This window comes from Balaenoptera borealis (genome assembly GCF_965194805.1).
Source record: "Balaenoptera borealis genome assembly, chromosome: 9".
Classification (NCBI taxonomy): domain Eukaryota; kingdom Metazoa; phylum Chordata; class Mammalia; order Artiodactyla; family Balaenopteridae; genus Balaenoptera; species Balaenoptera borealis.
In genome coordinates, this window is record NC_138873.1 from 13801140 (window position 1) to 13808814 (window position 7675).

General features: G+C 38.3%; 1 pseudogene across 1 annotated transcript; it reads right to left on the minus strand.

Moving 5' to 3' along the window:
* Positions 1–695: 695 nt before the first annotated feature.
* LOC309635034 (mitotic checkpoint protein BUB3 pseudogene) lies at positions 696–4365 on the minus strand (annotated as a pseudogene). The gene has a single exon. The product of its transcript is annotated as a mitotic checkpoint protein BUB3 pseudogene (transcript).
* Positions 4366–7675: the final 3310 nt, after the last annotated feature.

Here is a 7675-nt window from a genome sequence, read left to right on the forward strand (position 1 = left end):
ATACCATGGTATTTGCCCCGATAGGTTTATTTGCAGTGATTATTTTTTTGTCATAATGACAACTGCCTACATTAAGACACATCCCCAAAAAACTCCTTGCTGTAGTTATCCTAAGCATATTGTTTAGGGCTTTGTTCATTATATCACACAGATCCTATTTAGGATAAACATCAAATCAGAAATTTTTGTGCTTCTCCTGGGTGAATAATTTGCCTTTATTTTATGAGCACTCTCAATGATATAACTGTTCATATTCCTGTTTTTAAACTTATAGCTAGAAAGCTAAGAACCAAATCTGGGGCCCTTTGCTGGTAAATGTTTAGGATGTAAGACTCTCTTTTTCGAGCACTAGTCTCATTACTGGCTCTACTGGCTCTACTTTACTTCTTCGCGGCCCTGACTTTACTGTTTACTTCTTATTTATGTTATCTTGTTTAGAAACCTTTTATAGAAATTGTATCACATTGCAAACAAGGAGGAAAAAAAGAATAAAGAAAAAGATGAAAAACAGTTTTTAGATGAACTGTTATATTCCTTTATATTCAATTTCTTTCAAAGCAAGCAATTAATCAAATATTTGATTCTGATTTATATTTTAAAGTTTTATAAGGCTTTAGAAAATTTAGAAACATAAAACAGAAAAAGGTAATAAAAATTTTGCTAATCCACATGTTGCAAAATCTCAGTTGCCAAAACATTTTTTTTAGCTACAAAACATTTTAAAAATTGTTTATTATTGAAACTTTCAAATATATAGAAGAGTTGAGAAAAGGGTATCATGAACACTCCTTTATGTATCCATCTCCTAGATTTTAAAATTTTGCTATATTTGCTTCTTTTAGTTTTCTTCTGTCAAAGTATTTTAGAGTAAATAACAAATACAAAAGACACAAAGAATCCTCATTCTACACAAAGTCAGTATGAAAAGGCACACAGACAAGGTTTTCCTAAGACAGAAAACAGAGAAATCCATACTAAATAATGTAACAACAATGGCTCTAACACATCCAGGGGGTAAGTATGATTTGTAGGAAGCAGAAAAACTTTCCGTAGAGGAACTACTCTCAGGAGATGATTAGGTGGACTTAGGTTTTTTTTCTGCATCTGTCACTTGGCAAATGAGAAGATGCCATCTTCAGGATGTCCCATGTCATCCGTTTTATACGTATATAATGATGCTATTGCAAGTGTAGTCCCATCATTACTGAAGACAAGTGATGTGATGCTGGTGGGGTATCTATAGAACCAGTGTCGTCGCTTCTTGTTAACTGGACCCCAAATATTTACAAATCCTTCAGAACCACCCATAGTGAACGTACCGTAGATGTTGTTAAAAGAAATGGCATTGACAGGATAAATCTGCTCAATATTATTTTCTTTGACACTTGAAAGACATGCTTCTTCTGTACCTCAGGGCTTGGGAGCAAGTACTCAACTGCCACTTGGCCTTCAACCGAGCTTAATACATAACTGCTTGTATGAAAATGTTCAAAGGCAGCGAGCCTGGTACTTCAAGTTGGACACCCGGCACTGCTGCACGTAACCCATGTTCTGTAATTCCCACATTAACACTTTACTGCCCACCTTGCCCACAATCAGCTGATCTCCAGACAGAGAGGGTATTACTCACAGACAGAAGGTCCCAGCCTTACAAGGCGTTCTGGGATGCCACAATTTAACTGTCTGATCCCAAGGCCCAGTAACTACCACATTCACTTCTGGACAGTATTCAACACATCTGATAGGGGCATCATGGGTTCCAACCAGATCTTCCTGATCAGTGTTGGAATCATGTGTTTTCAGTCGAGGGTTTGATCCCCCACTCCAGGCATGTGTTGGACCGTTAGACGCACATCCAAGACAGCGCTGGATGCTGGTACTGGAGCTGAATGGCCGGCACATGGTACAGATGCACCGCCACATCTCAGGAGGAGACCAGCAGGAACTGGGAGGTGTTGGGGCTGATTTTCGCCAAGGAGACATAATCCTCAGTGGGTGGTTCAGCTTGAACTCGTTAGAACCGAACGTATCGGGCTCCACTCAGAAGTCACTTCACCACCTCCTCCCCTTCGCTTCCCTCAGATGTTACAATATCTCACCTCTGTATATTTTAGTGTGCACCCCTGAAAAGTAAACATCTATTTCTACATAATCACAGCGACATTTTCACACCTGACAAAATTTATAATAATCTCCTAATGTCACCTAATGCTTAGTCTATATTCATATTTCACAGGTATCCTACCCCCCAAAAAAAACCTTTTATAACTGCCCAAAATTCTTAACCTTAGAATATATGAGGTAAGTATACTCAAAGTTCCTCTTCACCTCCACTTAGCCATTTTGTTTACCTCTAAATGCCAACATGCCTGGGTATTTCTAAATGGTTAAGAAAAATAAAGTGATGGAATTGATCATATTGTGATCCCATTCAGCAGCAAGAAATAACTCTAGACTCTTTAAGTCACTAATAAAAATTATCCTCCAGGAAAATTTCAATATTACTGGAGTCATTTATTATGAATTATGCAAAGGTTCTATTAATAAAAACCATTATGCACTGATTTTCAAATATAGGCTCGCTATGCCAAAAATCTTACTTATTTATAATATTTATAACTTTGAAATAAAGAGAAACTTCCCGGTCAGTTCTTTTAACAATGCTAAACATCGTCACTTTTAACATTTGACTATGCTCTCTGCCTCCCTTTTATTTTTTTATTTTTTTGGCCGCCCCACACGGTTTGTGGAATCTCAGTTCCCCAATCTAGGACTGAACCCGGGCCATGGCAGTGAAAGCTCGGAATCCTAACTACTAGGCCACCAGGGAACCCCTCCCCCCCACCTTTTAAAAAACTAGATTCCATCCTAATAATTTACACTATTGCTTGTATATTTTCTGCTCCTATTGAACACAGTCTTACACTTTTATGTGCTTTAAAAACAGATATAAATTTCTTTTTAAAAATTTCTTTCAGAAGCATTATCTCATAAGCATTGCCTAATTTTATAATGCATCTGTAGATCAGGGATCTGGCCTATGTTGTTTTATTTTTAAAAACAAATTTCCAGTAAATGCAGTTTTCAGTTTACACTTATGAAGTCAAAATGTCAAGATGACTCAGAAACAATACGTTAAATTACAAGTGAACTTTACAGATTTGATTTGGTAAAGATAGCACAAGATTCAATGAGACCAGACCCTGCGTCTACAATACGCCTGAGTGAGCAGTCAGAGAACATTCAGGAAGATAACGTCAAAGGCCAGACCCACACCACTTATGCAAATACTTTAGGGTGGAATTAACCTAATAGAATGAAACATTTTCCTCAAAAAAAAAAAAATTTCAAAGCATGTGGGAAATGTTGCTAAAGTGTCTCCTCTGATGAGAATTTCAGTGTGGAAAAAACTATGGAAAAGCACACACTTAGAGGTAGAGCCGAGGACAAAAAGTCCCTGCACACAAGTCTCATCACCTATTTCTACCACTTATGGCTGTATTTCCCTCCAGTGAGGTGAACGGAAGTGTCTAAACAAAGATTGGGACTTCCCTGGTGGCGCAGTGGTTAAGAATCTGCCTGCCAATGCAGGGGACATGGGTTCGAGCCCTGGTCCGGGAAGATCCCACATGCCGCAGAGCAACTAAGCCTGCAAGCCACAACTACTGAAGCCTGTGTGCAGAGCCTGTGCTCCACAACAAGAGAAGCCACTGCAACAAGAAGCCTGCGCACCGCAACGAAGAGTAGCCCCTGCAATCCGCAACTAGAGAAAGCCTGAGCAACACGGCCAAAGATAAATAAATAAAATAAATAAATTAAAAAAAAAAAACAAACAGAGATTGAAATTATCTCAAGCAACACCTTTGATCTTGATGTTTATCACACATGAGCATCTCTTCATTCCACGACCTTTGGGGAAGGGATTTGAACTATAAAATTCTACAGTTGTCCAGAAGAAATAGGTTAAATGAAATTGTGGAATTAACAGGAGAGTTGGAGGACTGAAAGGCTTGGAAAAATGGTCCAGTTCTGAAACTGAGATACAATGTAGCAGTCTTTTAGCCAACAGTAGGCATTCCACACTCTGTTTTAACTCACAAGAGATTCATGGTGGAGAGGAGGGCTATGCTGTTAAAGTCAGCCAGCTCCTCCCAAAGGATGGTTAACTCTCACCTGTCATTTCATATCATAAGAAAAGCAGAGCCAGGGGGAATCACTACAGTACATCTCTGTTTCTAATTTTTAGAACCTATGCACTTTATGCCAGTAGGTTTTTACAGCACGATTGTCTAAATTCCAAGATAAGCAGAAGCACTTCTGGAGTGATGGAATGAGGACCTCTGAAAACTTTCTTCTTCATAAAAACAATGAGGACATTGGCCAAAATTATGAACTTTTTCAGTACTCTGGAAATTAACCAAAGACTTGCAACAACTCAAGGAGCATTTATTCAAAAAAAAAAACCCACAGTCTTGGTAAGAACAGTGAGCTAAGTGGCATTTTTAACTTGCCTATTCCCAGCTCCTTCTTGCCAGTTCCATCGTAGCTTGAAAATCAGCAGCCTTGCAAACACAGTACCAATGAAAACCAACAGCCTAACAGTCACTGGAGAAGTCAAAGTAGGTTTTGTTAAAGAATATACAGAGCTGGACAGTAAAGTGGTAAAAACAGATTTTATTCAGAAAAACTATTAACATAGGGGAAAAGAGACCTCAGTATAGAGAACTGGGCTCAATTCTGAATACAATAAGGAAAATTCACAATTTACAGTCAGGGAGCAAGGTGGGGGTCAGTGGATGGAAAATTACTAAAAGGAAACATCACAGTGAAGAGGGGATTCTGGCTAAATTGGCCTAATGAGACTCTTACCAAAGGCAGGCCAGGGTGACCAGACATCACCTGGGGGATGGTAGAGGAGGGGGAACCCAGTGAGATACCAAGAGTGATCAGATATGGAGAATGGAGGAATATGGCTAAACTGACTTAGTAGGATTCTTGCTAAATTTGGACAATGCAGAGATGAAAATGGAAGCTCAAAAGTCAAAGTCTAGTTGAGAAGAGAGTTGAGGGGATCCTGAGTAGAATTTCAGCAAGGAGAGAATCTTTGTCAGTTTAGAGTTCCTAAGAAAGCCCCATGTTCACAGAATAGTCACAATTTGACCTGACTGGCAGCTAGCTCCCTGAAAACCCCATTTATTGGGCATGTCTTCATGTTGCCTCATTCAGAGCTCACTCAACTCTAACCCTAACCCTAAGCCTAACCATTGTCCAGCCCTTTGCTTTAATTAGGGACAACTCTGAAGGACCATGCTATATCTGCACAGGACTGGCTGAGACCTCTATTGGAAAAGCCACTCATTTTCCTTCTGCCAAGTCCTGTTTCCCTTGCTCATCTATAGATATTCTTCCTGAGACTGCCCCGGCCCCCGTCTATATTTTTCACACACATCACTGTTTCAGAGTCTGTTTCCAATGATCTCAATTTAAGATGGAAGTATTGTTAATACCAGAGAGAGAAGGGGTATGTGAAACAGTAAGATCATTAAGAAGGAAAGAGGGAATGAAGCTAAAAGCACCAGTGGAATATTGATTGAAAGAGGGACGTTTTCTCCATTCTGATAAGCAGGGTGGTAAGCATAGGGACAGGTGCGAGTTACCATAAGATCGTGTCAAATGGAAGAATAGTTTCCCTGAGAAAATTAAGTAAGCAAAAATGGACAGGTGTGCTGGACAAGCAAATGAAATGCTTGTCCGCTACAAGTGGAACTCAGGAGCACAAAATAAATCTCAGAAAAGGCTGGAAACCAGAGAGCTAGGTAACTGTGGGGAAAGCAGGGAAGATTCTCTCTTTCTCTGTCTTCCCATTCCAGTAATCTTTCTCTGATAATCTGCTTCTCTTTCTCTCCTCCTGCTTTGTTTATTCACACCCTGGCTAAATTTGTACTACGCATTTCATCTTTTATGTCTCCACGACTTCTGGTTCTAGCTCCTGCCATTTACTTGTAACTCCTGCTTAATACCTACTTTGTTGTAGGCCACCAGACTTTTCTACTTGAGCATTTGCAGAATGTGACAGTTGTCTGAGATCAGAGAGTTTGGGTTATTTTGTGTGGAGTACAGTGAGACCTTTAAATTTGCACTCATCCCCTCTCCGACTCTAAATTCAAATCCCAGCTCATCTCATCAATCAGATGATGACTGAGCAACCTCTAAGTCAAGAGTGCATTCTTAGTCCAGTGGAGATGTAAGTGGGTTTGGGTTTGGGTTTGGGGAAGAGGATTGTTTTGTACGCTGTCTATTCAGTGGAGGCTTTGGTTTAATAGTCATCAGGCACCTGAGGAAGTAAGTTATAATATAAAATTTAAAACAGCTAGCTAGAATTACTTTCCCAGAGCAAATGCTTGTAATCCTCAAGGAGTATTTATATTTTACATTTATATGGCCAAAGTACACTTCAGAAAAGTAACTGTCAAGGCCATACTGGCCATTTTTATATTTTTACTTTGCAAATTACCTGATCCATTGTGCATCTTCTATTGAGATATTTTTCTATATTAAACAGTAGAACATTTAATCCATACTAAGGTTGTTAACTTATTGACATGTATATGGCAAATATTACCCACAGTTCATAATTTGTCTTTTAATAGGGTTTAATAGCATCCCCTGCCCAGGTAATGTTTAATAATTTTCTTTATTCTTAAAAAATAGCTTTTCAGAGACTTCCACCTCCAGCCACAATAGATAAAAGGGACAAGATTTACCTTCTGACCACAAACAAACTGTAAAATTGAGCATATTAGGCAACAGGCAACACATGAGTTTGATTCCTGAAAGAATGAAAGCAAATGAGGTAAGCTCTACAATCACATCACATTTCATTTTTGGGAGACACATCACAGAGCAGGGAGAGGGATCCCAAACACAGCACATTGGTCTTACCAAGTTGAGGAAGGAGTTCACAGTTCAGGAGGACTGAGGTAGCTACAAGTTGCTACACAGTTATTATACATCAGGAACAAACTAGTTCCAAAATCCTTCTGACTCTGGGGCAGATAGATATCATAAAACAACATTAAAATTGATAAAATTGATTTCATCAAAATTAAGAACTTGTGTTCTTTGAAATACACATTAACAACATAAAAGGCAAGCCAAACTTGGGAGAAAACATTTTTTAATACACATATCTGATAAAGGACTTTTACCTAACTACATAAAGAACTCTCAAATCTTCACAAGAAGACAATTCAGTTTTTTTTAAAGGGGCACAATATCTGAGACAGTACTTCACAAAAGAAACTATACAAATGGAAAATAAGCACAATAAAAGTTGCTATGATCTTTAGTCATCAGAAAAATGCAAATTAAGACTATACTGAGGTAACATTATATACCTACTAGAATGGTTAAAACTAAACAAACAAAGGAAAACAGAAAATAAGAAGTGTTGATGAGAATATGGAATACATGAAACTCATTTATTGCTAGTGAAAACTGAAAATGGTGCAGCCATTTTGGAAAAGAATTTAGTGGTTTCTTATCAAGTTAAACATATACTTACTACACAATCTAGCAATGATATTCCTAGGTATTTACCTGATAAAAATCAAAATTAAAAAAAAAGAAAACTCAAAATGTAGTTCTTGTGTTTGTTAGTTTCCTATGGCTGCTG